The 17,028-nt window shown below is 38.0% G+C and overlaps 1 protein-coding gene and 1 long non-coding RNA gene across 5 annotated transcripts in view; one reads left to right on the forward strand and one right to left on the reverse strand.

Moving 5' to 3' along the window:
* LOC135212743 (uncharacterized) overlaps nucleotides 1-17,028 on the reverse strand; it is a 436,319-nt gene that overhangs the window by 241,867 nt on the left and 177,424 nt on the right. The gene's annotated exons all lie outside the window — the stretch shown is intronic.
* Nucleotides 371-1,055, forward strand: LOC135212907 (uncharacterized). Its single transcript, XR_010314020.1, has 2 exons — nucleotides 371-571; nucleotides 930-1,055. It is a non-coding gene; the product is annotated as an uncharacterized LOC135212907 (long non-coding RNA).

The raw sequence follows: 17,028 nt of genomic DNA on the forward strand, positions 1-17,028 counted from the left end.
GGCTCTTAGGGATAGTGCAGCAGAAGACCTTCCTGAACCAATAACACCCGAAATGTTAATTAGGGGGTATGAGCTTTCCTCACTCAATGTCATTCCAGATTTACAACCTTTACCCAAAGATGAGAATTTGTCCTTGTGGAGCTACTAATAAATTTGAACCACTGTCTAGGATTAGGAGTAAACGTATAGATATTTACCAATCATGAGTTTTATGCAAACACTTTTGTTAAGCCAACGCAGTCTGATAGGAAGGGTAGATATCGCCCGGTGACTCATCTCCTTTATCCTTTAGTAGGTGACATTGTTTTGATCAAGGAAGATAATACTAAGATTAACAATTATCCTTTAGGTCGGATAAAGGAAACGAAGGAGATTTCAATCACGAAGGGTCTCGTAACTCAGATACTCTGAGCTCTATTGACTATATAAGGATATACAGCTATATCTTTGAAGTGACGACGACTATTCCTTTCGACATGTAATCGCCGTTTAAACCCAGCCAGGAAGAAGCATTCCTTCATCGCAGTCTCTCACTCTACACGTACTTCGCCTTCGTCCCAGGATGATATCGGTGGGTCTGTAAAACTCAGGGGGAGTTTTGTTTGTCAATCCGAAATCATTTGGAGGGATAATGCTTTCCCATATTAAAATGCCTTCCAATTACCATCACTTACTTTTTAGTATTTTCATTTAACCATCTGTTTCATACCTTGCATATTTGTAATAAGAGGTTTCGTACCCTTCCAGGGATATAATGAATTATGTACTACGTGGACGTCAGTTTGGACTGTTGGTATATATATATATTTAGATTTTCCAAGGTATGCAACTTTCCAAGTGTTATAAGTGCTGCACATGCTCATAATTAAATTTAGATATAGGCATACGAAATTGTGTAGTGATTAATTAGGCATTTGGTAATATTTAAGGTATTTTGGAAGTGGCTGAATTACTGCGGCTCCCCCAAGCTTCACGATGATCAACTTTGTGTATTAGCTGCCGCATCAGCACCTGGATGATAGGACAGTTTTCAATTACAATAAATTACTTAATTTTTCTTAATATTTCAATTAACCTTATCAATTTCCCGGTGTATGAATAAAAATTCAGCGCATCAGTGACGCTATCCAATCAGCCAACCGAGACGCTATAAGTTCGTATCGATTCTGACCTTACAAATCACCCTCGATCTGGGTGCTTTCGTAATTAGAATCGATATGAAACCCCGTCTACCATGTTGGCCAATTCGAGCGTTTGACAGCACGTAGCCTTTTGTTATGAATAATTATCACATCGAACCGTGATCCATTTATATATCAATTCAAGCTACAAATGTCCTTTAATATCTAAATTCACTTTACCTCCCAAATGATATATTTTCATATGTACGAAGGGGAATTTTTTTAATTGATAATAATTTCGTCCCCCCATGGGATCGAACCACCGTCCAAGTGGACGGGGACGAAATCAGGACAGTCAGTGACGCTATCCAATCAGCCATAAATATATATTATCACAAACTCATGCAGTGTTTACATGCAATGTACAACAAGGATGGTATATAAATAAAATAACATCAATTTGATCCTGACGGGAGTTGTCTGATCAAACATCGTCAGGAGATCGGGGGAAATGGCAGCAGTGGTTGATAATCTCTAAGCAAGGGTGAAACAGACCGAGAGGGAACCAATAAATAGGAATGTTAACAGCGTGGAGAGGGAAGGTAAAAGTTACCCTCAGACATCCTGAACATTCTGCGCCATCTTTTAATGGATGATAACCAATATCATTATACTTACAAATCTTTGTTTTCTATGGCTTTTTCTACAACTCCTGGAGGAGGATTACTCGTCCTCCCTTTCTCTTCTTGATAACATTAAACGTTTGCTGGTTACTTTAGCACGGTTTGGCAACCTATATACCACTAAAACTTGAAGATTTTGTCACCCTATACACCCCTGTACCTTGAAGTGTTTGTCCACCTATATACCACTAACCGTTGAGGGATTTGTCAACCTATATGCCTAACCCTAGAGGGGTTTGTCGACCTATATACCCCTGAACCTTCAAGACGTTTGAACAGACGTAACCAGCCAGAATCCTACTTGTTTTATCTTTTCCTTGTCTTAATTTGTTAGCATATGCATGCATATGTATACCTACACGGATATATATGTGTTTATGTGGTTACTCATCTCAAATGTGTCGAACTGACGAAGGACAATATTTAAATAATCACTCAGTTATAAAGAAAGAGGTAGAGAATGTAAAATAATTAATAACAATACAAGAAAGCGTCTAATTTTGTCAAAAGCTGAAACACAAGGGGGCGTACATTTCTGTAGTGGAAGAAGAGTCATCAATATAATACAGTGAGACAACAACAGACAACAGACTCGCTGATCAAAAGAGTGATGTAGACAGCTGGATAAATATGTCGCAAATGGTTTACCGCTTGGCCGAGAGGTTTTTAAACAAAGGTCGGAATCGTTCATGTCAAAGCACGCTAACGTTATCTGATGAATTCGTAACGTAGTTCATTTGGAAAGAATGTTATGATGAATGCGCACTTGATACGAACTACGTACAAATAGTTCCTTAATCAGTATATGAGTAAGTAAATAAATATATAGCTAAAAGGACATGAATTACTTTAGCTAGGTGATTTCCCACATAGGCAACATGTATTCCTTCTAATTACCTTAATTCTATACGAAATATAAATAAAAATACAACGACGACAATGAAAACTAGTGTTAGCTCCAATCTGCAAACAACGCACAGTTCAGTGGAAATGGTTGAGACACACTTACTTGCCCTGCAACTGAAAAAAAAATTGCGAAATGGTTGAATAATTCGTGCACTGCAGAGTCATTCAGGCATTACCATTAATTAAATTACCCGAACCTTAGAACAAATTCGAGGGAGATGAAAGAGTCTCTATGCCGCCATTAAGCCTTCCCAATGGCACACTCCTTAAACCTAAATGAGCTTCGCGATGGTGTTATTAAAAACATAATTGCCTGCAACTAAAATGCCAACTGACATCGGGCAATTAAGCATATCTCCGCTCAGCGCTTTAAATCTTCGCTTCGTAAATGGCGCAGAGCCATCGTCTCTCTGTGTTTCACGAGTGGCGTCGTTAGCATTAATTCTCACGAACGCTTGAAAAAAAAAAATTAAACAAAAAAGGTGGTTCAGGATAATAAATCACTAAGGCATGCAACCTCCTACGACTGGTACAAATACCAACGAAAGTCAGGTCTGGGGGTTTATGACCGAGATGATGAGATATTTATAAGCGAGACTTACGAAATATATACAATTCAAACCAAGTTAATGTAGCTCGTTCTTTATAGTACTGGGGTCAAGTCACCTGACTCCTAACGATCAAGAAGGAGATAATTAAAGTGTGCCTCCTCCCTTTCTTGTTCTGTTTCAACTCAGTCAAAACACTGCGAAGTCTAAGGTACCATTTTCCTTCAGCATAACAATATTACAATCATTACTACCATCCATCAATCGTCTCTCCATTTCTCTTTCACAATTAAGAACACTAACAGATCACTAACAGATCTACCCTCCACCCCTTATATAAACCAATTGAATTTAATAGCGGTGGTTATCTAAAGAAATGGAATCAGTGAATACCTCAGCGTCACCATCACATATGCAAGTATTCTATACTTGGCGCTGTATGCATTCGGTTTTTTATATATAAAAAAAAACACGAGTTACAACGCTGACTACAGTGCATACCAGTTCCCCAAAGGCTCTAGTTAACTATACCTTAACAATGCTATCTAGATGTAGAAAGTGATATAGAAGGCGAACTCAATCCCAGACTCGCCAAGCATAAACCACACGTAAGAGCGCACCTAACATGTTACATTGAAAAGCGAATGAGGTGCTTAATACCGACATTTAGAACACACAGACAACATAACGTTTTGCGAACATACCGAATCTTGAATAGAGATACATATGAGTTCATATAATCGTTTCTTTGTGGGAAAAACGACAATCACGTCTACGATAGAGAAAGTGTGGATTATTTACAGAGGAGTCGCTGTTAACATCACATTACCAAAACTGTAAACAGCTACTGCAAGAACATTTTCACCTGCTCGCTACTAAAGGAAAGCAGTTGCTATACTTCTTTTACAAGAGAAGCAGATAGTGCACTTTTGAACCGACAATGGAAGGCAGCTACTTCCTATGAAGAAAAATGACAAGTTGAGAACCCGTCTTTTATTTATGGTTTCGGTATCCGATGAGAAACCCATACGGATAGGAAGTAACCTGTCGAGGTACGTGTAAATTAACTGTGAATAAAGCAGATTAACCCGACTGCCTAAGAATTATTATTTATCCCCCCTCGTAGATAAAGAAACGGTGTCATAACTCACATTTTTATTTAAAGCAGAAATATTTAAAAAATTTAACAGCTTTAGGATTCACCTGCGACTTTACAGAACTTCATTTTCTAAATTCTGTTTCAACATGTCCGTTTTCTAAGGTAGCAACTGGTAGCTATCACAAGCCAATAACATCTAAAGAAAGTAAACTGCCAGAGATGTCAGTGCATTATTTTGAACCGTCAGTCATCATCGTCTTTCACTCCAACATCCTGCGACGTCTTTCCTGTGATCTATCTCCCACATATTTATACTCGGCTCCAGCTTCTCGCCTCATTATTCTCATCAAAATAAGTCCATGTTTACCAACTCATCCACTCATTATTATCTAATCTACATATGGAACTTCCGTAATTACCGTTATCATGCCTTTTAAATCTTAAGATCGGCTCTAAAACTTTATTCTCAAACCAATAAAATCTTTCTTTCAAGTTTCATTGTCATACCATGTAAGTTAAGCAATGCAGGTCGTACTGGACTGATGTGTGTAATCACTTTCGTACGCAGTTCCACTCTACTTGATTTCCAAATATTCTTCCTTTTATTATCTTTCTCTCAAGTCCAGATTAAGTACCTAAGAAAATATAAAAAAGTTATTATTATCTAAATAAATAGCAACCACCAACTTTTTGGAGAAGGCTTCGCTCAGGGCCATTAATCCAATAACAGCCAATCAAATTTCGGCCACCCTCCCGCCCAACAACGACGTGGGACCCTATAATATGTACCGACTGATGAGTCCATTCTCACCAGAACGATTCGCTCAGTCTTGAAAATAGGCCGACAATATGGCTCGAAACGTTGACGATGCCCTTAGAAAACTTACGCAAAGATCCTCTGCCACTTAAGAACGACGCTACCACTCGAGGACGACGTCGAGAACTTAGTTATTGTTTGTTTATTTGTGTGGTGTTTTTACGTTGCATGGAACCAGTGATTATTCAGCAACGGGACCAACGGTTTTACGTGACTTCCGAACCACGTCGAGAGTGAACTTCTATCACCAGAAATACACATCTCTCACTCCTCAGTGGAGTGCCCGAGAATGGAACTCGCGGCCACAGAGATGGAACGCCAACACCATACCGACCACGCCACTGAGGCGCTTAGAAGAACTTAGTTATTGCACACCGACAGAGAAACTCTATGGATATACCACCCCTGTAACTTCCACCTGCTGCACCAGAATGACTCTATTCAAAAGGATAACCTAGTTTAACCAGACCATAATAGCTGATTAACAACTCCTCCTAGGGCTGCCCCGAAGGATTAGATATCTTTTTACGTGGCTAGGAACCAACTGGTTACCTAGCAACGTGAACTACAGCTTATTGTTGGATCCGAACCACATTATCTCGAGAAAGGGATTTCTAAGCACCAGAAATAAATTCCTCTGACTGATTCCACGTTGGCAGAGCGGGAAATCGAACTCCGGCCGTCCGAATCGGTAGGCGAGCACGTTAACCACTTGTCCAACAAGGCAATGACTCTTTTCAGAATCATGTACATCGGCCGGCTCTTAGCAGACATCGGCGTTGAAGAGAATAGTGAAAAGAATTGAAAGACATTGTATAAAATCACTTCTACTGATGCTGCCATTCTTTTAAACAAAATTTAATCTACTTGTCCTTACTCAAAAACATGATCTAATTAGTCCCCACCTCAAAAAGATATGATAGTAGAACCTCAAAACAATTCAACTGAAATGAACACAGTTACATTAACAATTTCTCACTAAGCATTAAAAAAAAAAACATTTCTACCGCATGTTACAAACACCATTTCTTCTAAATACATCACCTGAACCATATTCACCCTCCAAGTACTGAAACGAGGACAAATTCTTCGCATTCCATCAAGCAGAAGTACCTTAAGCTCCGCCGCTTGAACTAACTTTTCAAATAAGGAATCGACTGAACTTGGCAGCGGTACTTTCCAGCCAGCCATCTTGGCGACTGGGGCAGGTGGCCCTAAACGAGAAACTTCGAACCAACCTCAGTGCAATAATGAAGCAGCAACTCGATCAGAGTTTGGGAATACGGTCGGTGATCAACGACTTGGTGGTGATGCTGTTCGGTTTGTTTCTGAGTTTCACTCGCGGGTCAATGAAGCGTGTCGACGCAGTTTCTAATCCATAGACGTGCCAAAGCGAATCGGTACAGCAATATAATGATGCCTGCTGCCCTTCTAATCAATGACGTCAAGAGCAAATGAGAATCGGGACATAGGATCAAAGATGAGGATGGAGGAGGCAGGATTTCAGGAAGACTCAGTCAGCATTACATACAAAACTTGAACAGTTTCACATTGATTAATTGTGATCATTAGTGTAATAAGGCGTGATCCGACCTCCAGCTTACTCGAGGCGCGTGCTACAATCTACTGTCAAGTAGCGCGTTGTTTCACCAACGACAATTTAAATAAATAAGGTATATTTTGTTAGAAATGATTGTTCTATACTTCCTAACATGCACAATATTTATTTCTTTAAATTTTCATTCTAATAAATAAATCATAAAAAATCCTATCCTAAAATTCCTGTATCTTGAAGTCAACGCGAAACTCCCTCTTCAGACCTTTTTAGGCTTTCCCATAGGGCTTCCCTAACCCCCCCAAAACAAGACTAACAGCAGCAAGAACGACAATGTAGTTTGTAGGCTTACCCACCGAGTAAGCCATAAACAGACATTTATTTACCTCATTTATACTTGGTGCAAGAGCGCAATTCGTTAAAGATCAATCTAGAACATCTCAACTCGGATGCAACGCAGATATCAATAACTGTTTAATGTGGACAAAGTGTCTCCTCCATCTTACCTATCAGCTAAAAAAAAAAAAAAAAAAAAAAAAAAAAAAAAAAATAAAAAAAAAAAAAAAAAAAAAAAAAAAAAAAAAAAAAAAAAAAAAAAAAAAGTCTCGCCTCCATCTTACGTGCGACTCCTACAATCGTCGTCCCAAGCATTTGCAACACGCTTCGGCTCCTACTCCTCTTAATCACGCTAATAACAACTGGGAGACGCTTAATATTTACGTATCAAGCTCTATGGTCGTTCATCGGGGGATCTTCATTCCTCTCCAGACGAAACATCCTCACTCGCGGCACATTGAACAAAGCAGGAATATGAGGGAGAACTAAACGGTCGCATTAGATCAATTATTAAACTCACTGAAGTACATATCTTCTGGATACCATTGGTGGATATCAAAGAGAGATTCCAGAAAAAGAAATAATAAAGGCTGTTTATTCAAATATCTACAGCAGCAGCAACTTTGGAATGAATTGTATAAACATCTAAAAGCGGGTGGTCCCTCCATCTTCGATGTCGACCATGAATTTAATTGATGGTAAAATATTGCAGTCGGATGTTGCGAATTGGCTACAACATTATTCATTGTGTTGATGTAATGGAAATGCCCTCAATGGAGTGTGGAGTGGTTGAAATTTACTGACAGCGTATTGTTCATTGCTGATTGCAGAGAACGTGCAGAAATTCAAGGCGAAGTTGTTTACCAGATGCGGTGGAGTGATGGTGCGTCTCATGGCTCCGGAGAGCGCTGCCATATGCAGGATGCATGGCTAACTTTAACTTTAAAAATAAAAACTACTGAGGCTAGAGGGTTGCAATTTGGTATGTTTGATGAGTGTAGAGTGGATGATCAAAATACCAATTGGCAGCGCTCTAGCCTCGGTAGTACTTTAGATCTGAGCGCGGACGGACTGACAGACAAAGCCGGCATAATAGTTTTCCTTTACAGGAAGCTAAAATTCATCACATACGTTGATTTCAATTTCACAAAACATTTTTGTATAGTATTTATGTCCACAAGTCCTTAAATCATCTCGAGTAACAATTATATATTACCTCAGATGAGGAGTACATTATATATCCCGAACAAAACTCTCAATCATACTCAAAACCTCCCCTTATGGTGTAGAAGAGGCAACAACAATATGAACCATTCATATTGTTGTTTACTTTCGGTTACCTCGAGGAAAGATTTATTATTATTATTAAAGTAGTTTAACCAGACCACTGAGCTGACTTTCAGCTCTCATGGGGCTGGCCAGAAGGATTAGTTTAAAATAAAAAAAAAATCATGTCTAGGCCAGAGGCAAAGCTCTGGAACCGAATTGTTTATTCGGTGTGATGACAAATGAGTGAAAATTAAACTAAAAACTACACAAAGGCACATACACACACTGGAACACATGCACACAATAAATACATTTACTCACGTATCCATACTTTCATAAAACATAAAATCAGAATAGGTTAAGTAACATTTAAAAGTTTTGATTTTAAAATTCAAAAAATTCATTAGTCTAATAATTTTCGTATTTTTAAATTTTACTTAGGTTTATATTTTATCAACTAAATTACACTTCTTCAAGAACCTCGAAGAGAGAGAACCTGAATTCAGGCGCATTAGGTTAGTAAACTCCAACACTGAATACTTCTTCTTAGACCACTTGTTACGGCTGCACCATAGGTATATGTCAAACTGCATATATCTTCAACACACTGACTATTAAGGTATGAGCCATAAGAATGCTCGCATGACATTCGTTATATATACAGGACAGCATTTACTATTTTATCTGAATAGAGTGGCTCTAATGAAGTTGAAGAGAGGTACATCTACTGCTAAGAGATATGTCATTATTCAACTTAAGTAGGAGTACGCAAACGATGAATAGCAATAATCGAGCGAGCGATGAAATCACTTATCAAGACGAAGTAACTAATTCTCAAACCATCACATCCTATATCCAAGAGGCTCAAGTTCTATCCTACGCAGTAGCTTCATTTTCCTCCTTCACTATTTGACTATGAGACTGCATTTTTCGTAATTGCCCTTATGAATGAGAAGCCGAAGCAATGAATGCTTGTGACCTCATGACACCGAAACAGAAATTCAAATCACAAGTAACTTTTACAAAGTGAATTCATGAATTGCAAACATACATAGCAAGAAAAAAACAGATAAAGTAACACGGTCATCCCTGGAACAAAATACACCCACTTGTTGACACATGACTGTAAATTATAAATAAACGATCGTTCATGCCCAGCCTCATGACACGTAGGTATGAGGCACCTCATCAATTACTTAAGACGATCTGGCCCGTCCGTCACCACGTGCCATAGTGTTACCAAGTGATCGGATTAGGATTAATCACTCCGTTGGATCACATGGGGAGAACTAGGCCCTGTCACTTTCACTGTCATATAGAAACTTATAACGGGCCCGCGTCGAAAGATGGAGATATAATCTGCATATTTCTGTGATTAATTGTTGCAAAATGCAAAGAATTCAGATTTACTGGAATTTTGAATTCTATAAGGCTTGCCAATGAATAGACTTTTCTTAACATTTGATAAAGAATTGAATTAATGACAAAAACTCTGTGCAGAAAATTAGAAGAAATAAAATCATGGCTGGGAAGTTTGTCTTCTGAAGACGGACTTTGTGAATACAAAATACAAAGCAGCTCTGTGAATCTTATGTGGTTCTTATTACTCCTACACTGAAAACACTACAACTGCAAAATGTACGCGGATCTGGTCATAAAAAAAAAAAAAAAGTTTTAGAAAAAAGTGTCTGACCAACTCTCGCAATATATTTATATATAATAATATATATATATATATATATATATATATATATATATATATATATAATATATATATATATATATAATATATATATATATATATATATATATATATATATATATATAAATTCTAAAACGTAATTCATCTAAAAACGCCCAAATGTGTGAAAATCTAAAGGTTAGATTAAGCTTATGGCCAACTACAATCACAAGTAGAAACAAACAAATATGATAGAAAAAAAAATTGTACGTAAAAAAAAAAAAAAAAAAAAAAAAGAAGACAGAAATACTTTAATACTTCCTCATGCCTAAGGAACTTCACTGTGAACATGCGAACTCCAAGTTTTCATACCCTTACATTTTCTGGGAAAACGAATCATTAGGAGACAATTTGCGATTTATAATGAACCTTCAGGTTCTTGTAAAGAGAAAACATATCTAGCCAATATACATATTTTGCATGAGCTTTCTAATTCATCGACTAAAATGAACTACACATAACATTTTGAGAAAACAAATAATCAAAAGTATGTTTCCGCGAACTGACATTAGGTGAAATCAAGCTTCAGAAAGAAAAACTCAAATAGTTTCCACAAATATGCTGTTTGTTTGTTTGGTGTTTTTACGTTGCATGGAACCAGTGGTTATTCAGCAACGGGACCAACGGCTCTACGTGACTTCCGAGCCACGTCGAGAGTGAACTTCTATCATCAGAAATACACATCTCTCGCCCCTCAATAGAATGCCAGAGAATCGAAGTTGCGGCCACCTAGGTGGCACACCAAGACCATACCGATCACGCCACTGAGGTGCTAATGTCTCAGAACCAAATCGTGAACATTTACTTCATGAATAACAAAAATCTTTATAAGGAAGACATGATTATTATTTGTACCCACAAGTCAGGTTCTTTGGTTACCGTATTTCTCCAGTTCTAACAAGGATGTTCATTTTATCTATCTTAAACCGAAAAAATGCCTTTAAAACTTGGGATAAAAGATATAAAAAAAGAAAGTGTGAGACTAAGAGAGACTGGAGCTCCTTATTTGCCCTCAAACTGATATAGGCCTAAAATATTCCATCTTATATCACAGACCATTAGAAAACAAGAAGATAAATGGTTCAGCGAATCAATACATCCACTTTTCTAAAAAATATAGGGAATCCGCTGAGGAAATGCTTGTATGAGAGAGAGAGAGAGAGAGAGAGAGAGAGAGAGAGAGAGAGAGAGAGAGAGAGAGAGAGAGAGCATCCATAGAATATTTGTAAAATGTTACCATGGAAATTTACATTTATGAAACCTCCCCAAAGTGAACAGAGGGAGAAATGGACGGACTAAAACCTTAATAATCTAGTATAGTTTCAAGTAAAATATTGACATTCTCTCTCTCTCTCTCTCTCTCTCTCTCTCTCTCTCTCTCTCTCTCTCTTGTGTGTGTTTGGAGGAGGAGTTAGTGGCGTTCAGCAGATCACAGTTTCCTTAACTGTCAAATAATACGACGTCTGGACGACCTAACAAGGATACGCCCTTACCAGCTGGAACATACTAGTATAGAAAATCAATTTCACGTAACATAAAAGTGTACTTATAACATAAGCAGCTCTGGACATCGCACCAACCATTAATTATTCACGGCCATTACAAAAGACCCTCATGCAAGGGTTTATTAACAACTGTTGCACGTAACTCAAGAATTACATTTGAATAAAAACCGCTTGAAGCCCTGGTTCGAATTGTCACTAAAAATCAGTGTGAAATAAAGGCTATCACGGGAGACGTAACATTCTGCCCCATGAGTCAGTTTTCGTCTTGACAGTGTTGTAAGTAGTATCATGAATGGCATACTACTCATGGAAGGTGTGACATGCACTTTATCAATCTACGTAAGTACATTTTGAATCAATCTACGTAAGTACATTTTGAAAAAACAATAGCTGCACTGCAATGAAGAAAAATAATGGAAACCGTCCCAGCTTTCTCTCACCATCCAGACAGTGACAGACAAAATGTGAACATGAAAAATAAACGTGTTTCAACACCCAAACAGCTTTCCCTCCACTATAGAAGAGAATCGGTGTAGAAACTAAAAACAAGCCCCAAACAGCCAAGCGTGAGAGCGTTTCAAACTCCTCGGTCTATAGTGTCTGTCCTCAGGCGCCATGATGTTGACACTCAAAAGAGCTTTACACTTATAACTCGATGTTATCTCTCTTGGCATCATGATGATCCTTTTCAGTTCTGAAACTCAACAGAGAAAGTTTCATTCAAATGTTCAAGAACACGTTCAAAATAATGCCAGGGCTTTCAATTGAAGCGTTTGCGTTCAAGCCTTACTTACAATTGCTCTTTTCTCCCGAAGTTCATCGAAGTGTTGGCGCACAAGAGGGGAATATAATATAATACCGAGTAATAATTGAAACTCATACCAATTGTCTCCTAAAAACGGGCGAACTGGACAGAAACTGTGATGGAAATAAAAAAAAATATATACAACCAAATATGTCTCCTGCAACGCAGGTTTATTTTAGAACATTGAAAAGTAAAATACTTGAAAATCAATATCAAATTGATACACGATGCAAAAGAGAAAACTGAAAAGAGGTCCAGACTCTCGCAAAAGGGGGACGCCCACAAGTGGACAGAAATAAAAGACTGAAAACTAACTTTGGAAGTATCCGTTGGCCCTATAAAAAAAAAAGGGAAGAAATAAAAGTATATAAAACCCAATGGAGTTAAAGTCACAGCATTTGAAACTTTTAAGCTCTTCAGGATTTGGGGGTATATCGAGTGAAACCCAACCTCCCCACCCCCGCAAAAAACCCCCAAAAAAGAGAAGGCCACGTGCCTGGAATCAAAACAATGGAAATGGAATGTCTCTCGTTGAGGTTTGGACGTAAAAGATCGAGAATATTGGCCTCATTGATAAAATAGAATGAGTTATTTGGCTATTACTCTATTCCTTGAAGGGAAGCTTATTCTTTTTTTGTCTAATCACAGACTGAATGAGAGATAAAGGAAACGAAATGGGAGAGATGATACAAAATAGGGATGACGACCCCTAAGAAACGATACGACCCTCCCTTAAAACGGGAAATTCGTGAGACGGCAATCTAATATTTGAACGTTCAGTGTCAATGCTGCCTAATCATAAGTAATCAAAATAGCTGTCAAACAAGAATCTCGGTGACGATTATGGCAATTATCGGCTCTGATTGAGACAAATAGAAATTCGAAGACAAAAACCAACAACCAAGAAACGAGAGGTCCCTCATATGTAATGTAATGTAATGTATGTGCACAGACATCCAGATATGAAGACTGGGAGAAGAATACACAAAGGCAAATTGAATTTAGCTTTTCCAAACAGGCAATCTTGTCCGGAACAGTTTGTATTATGCCCTTTACAAACACATCTTTATTGACCATGAATACGTTACACAGGCAAAACAGAGAGAGAGAGAGAGAGAGAGAGAGAGAGAGAGAGAGAGAGAGAGAGAGAGAGAGAGAGAGAGAGAGAGTTAAGAATATTGAATAATTCGCTGGTATCGGGGAATTCACATATGCCCACCTCAAACCCAGCCACTGTAGGCAAGGCTTCGGTCAAGCCTAAACTTTAATAAAAATTCTAAGAAATGATTTTTATACGATTTATATATGTCTGGTGGTGTGGTATGTATGAGTATTAAATAATGAATGTCTACAGGAGACTGGGAGAAAAAAAAATATCTTGTAGCTGTGAGACAAACGTGTGAAATACAACTTTGTAACCGTCACGTGACGTTCCAGTTACCTCAGGGAATGTCCACATCACAGTAAAATCTGTCATATATAAACCCACGCAGGTAACTTACCGCATAGTCGCTAGTTCGAACCGGTGCTTCATACGATTATCCAGCGTTTGCCAAAGGTTCGTCCTCCAATTATATCCGTTGAGTTCTTTTCAATCTGTTGACGATGTGGATACGATAATCTCCGTGCATCCTTAGAATTCGCTATCTCAGCTACGGAAGAAATATAACTATGACAACGAAGATGACACACAGACGAAAGTTGATATAGCCTAAGGAGGTATATGAACAATAATAAATTGAGGTTTTACACAAAATGCTGCCAGTATGGTATAACCTTTCAAAGGCTGTCCATATTCTTATCCAATGGAACGCGACGAGCGGGAAAAATATGAAGCCGCAACCAAGTTAGAAACAAAACTTCAGACAAAAAATGATAAATTCCTACTACAGCCCTAAACTTCAGACCAGATTAGGTTTCTTCTTCAAAACCGGTCGCGTGCATTGAGATAGAATTTCAACAAAAAGGGCAACTAGCGCCAAAGCTGCAAAGGGGCTCGGTACTTTTCTGTCCCTATTTATGAGAAGAATTTTGTCCCTACACACATCATCCGGGAAACCTTTCTTGACTATGTGGTGTCATTAAAGGAATATCACGAAAGACTGATGAGGGGGAGGTGAGGTTAAGATTTTTAACTAGAATGAAGTTAAAAACAAGTCGAAAATGGGCCGAGAGAGTGAGTTTCTGACGGTCTATCACCTTTACCAATAGAAGAAGCGTCCCTTCAATGCTGACAAAACCTTTACTGGATTAAACAACCTGTTGCGACTTCTTTTCGTCCCCTAAGCAGTAAAATTGAAAGCCCAGGAAACCTGTCGATAACTAGTTACAAGAGACCCTTGTGAAGTGTACGAGAGGGGAAATTTCTCCACTACACAGACTCACATACATACATACACACACTCATATGGAAATGTATTAAGAAAACGGTAGTTTGTCCTCATACTTGTAGAGTTGGAAAGTATGAGTATTCGATTTCAACTTTGTAATTCTACTGCTTTTTTTTTTTATTAACTAAGACAATTGCTGATCAACACGAAGATTAAATCTGGAATCACTTATTTCTCTCCACAGTTGCGTCAGTTTGGACAAAAAATATATATGTATGAAAGGGGGTAAACTTGTAAATGGTTATTTTGGGAGATAGTACTTCTAACATTTGCATGCAAGGTTTTATGCATACACTCCGAATACAAATACGCGACAGCAATGGTATTTTTCTGTTCTCCACGGTTCCGTCGTATGCGTTTAAGTAAAGCCGTATCAATTCCATGCACGAGACACATCATATATATATATATATTATATATATATATATATATATATATATATATCTATATATATATATATATATATATATATGTATGTATATGAAACCTTGTTCTTATATAATTCACCAAACTATCAACAGATTGTGTGCCTTTTCAAATTGTCTGTAAATGTCTGTTAACCTTAGACCATAGAAGGGGATTCCAATCTGGTGTTCTAAGCGACGCTGTAGTGGCACGAAAATCGCTGAGCTCAGCAATATCATCGCATGAGATCGCAATGTTACCAAGAGATAAAAAAAACAAAAAGAAGAAGAAGAAGAATGAACGACTAAATATTGACGAAAGGCATCATAACATTGGGAGACAAAAGCCAAAATGATGAAGAATGCAAAACATACAGGGTGTCCATTATGTCCCAGTGCCATTACGAGTATTTATTGTTTAGAATGGTACTGGGACTTTATGGACACCACGTATATGGTACATTAGAGATGCCTGCCTTTTCAATATACAAAATGAAATTTAAAAGACTTGAGTCTAACTAGTGAAAAAATTAAAAAAATAAAATAAGAGATAAAAGAAAAGTCCGAGAAAGATAAAAGAGTGAAATAAACTTAAAAAATAAAAATGTTCGTGGTATCAACTGAACACCCACGCGCGCTCAAAATTTACGGGCTGCTGAAGAGCAAGAGCCCGTGCCAGCATAAGCCTGGCTTAATCTGTCATCATCATCAGCACACAAAATGACAAACCAATAACAAATCCGCCGGAGGAGGTCCAGCCGAATCCTCACAAGCATTTCTATATATTTCTTAAATGATAAAGAAACCAACAAGAAAAAGAACTCTTTCTTTCAGATCTTGCTACTTCTAATCTAATCGAATCTGGCATTAAAACCACTGACTTTTTTCTTCAGTCTCCGCTTTACTTTAGTGCAAGAGTGTGTCTGTTTGATTGCCAGCCATAAATTGTATTCTATCTTTTTCAATGTTTTTGTCTCCTCATTCTTCTATAATATACTTCCTCCCTCTCGGAAGACAGGAAAATATTCATTCTATTTTCATCTTCTCTCCTAAGAGACTTAAGATGTGTCTTTTTCCCATTCCCCACAGAGACAAAATTTTTTCCTTTTTTTGATGCACATTTCATCATCTAAGAAACATATACAGTCTGTTTTCCTTGCCTATATGTGGATCCTTATCCACCTCTTTTTCGTTTCTTTTCGTTTATCTAGACTGAATCCTTTATGCCATTTTGGATATCAATTTTTTTTAAACGTTTCTTTACTTGACAAAAATCTGTCTTCTGTCCTTCTTCTGTACTCACTTCTCAAGGGAACATTTTGTCATCTCTCTCATTTTATAAATGGAGATATGAATCTAAATTAGAATGCTTCAATTAGCCTCCTCGGAAGTAGGTCTCTCTCTCTCTCTCTCTCTCTCTCTCTCTCTCTCTCTCTCTCTCTCTCTCTCTCTCTCTCTCTCTCTCTCTCTCTCCTCTGGGATGATTTTGTCCTTCCTTTCGTCAGTTGTCGTGTGATTCATCTTCTTTTAATTCAGTCCTTACCGTCTCCTTCAAGACAGGGCTTCCCGTACGTTCTATATTCTCCTTTCCCTTCTGTCTCAAGTTCCCTCACTTTCGAGGAGGCGTATCAAGTGTAATCTTTCCCGCACTTCTCGTCTGTCGGTTAACATTTACCAACATTACCACCACAACACCAGCGTTCTCGCCTGTCGGCTAACATTTACCAAAGAAAGGCAAGACAACACCAGCATTCCCGTCTGTCGGCTAACACTTAGCAACATTACCAACACAACACCAGCATTCTTAAAAACTGTTGTTTGTATGTATCGACAATTCCTCAATAACAAA

The sequence above is a fragment of the Macrobrachium nipponense genome, chromosome 41, assembly GCF_015104395.2.
Source record: "Macrobrachium nipponense isolate FS-2020 chromosome 41, ASM1510439v2, whole genome shotgun sequence".
In the NCBI taxonomy this organism is placed as follows: Eukaryota; Metazoa; Arthropoda; class Malacostraca; order Decapoda; family Palaemonidae; genus Macrobrachium; species Macrobrachium nipponense.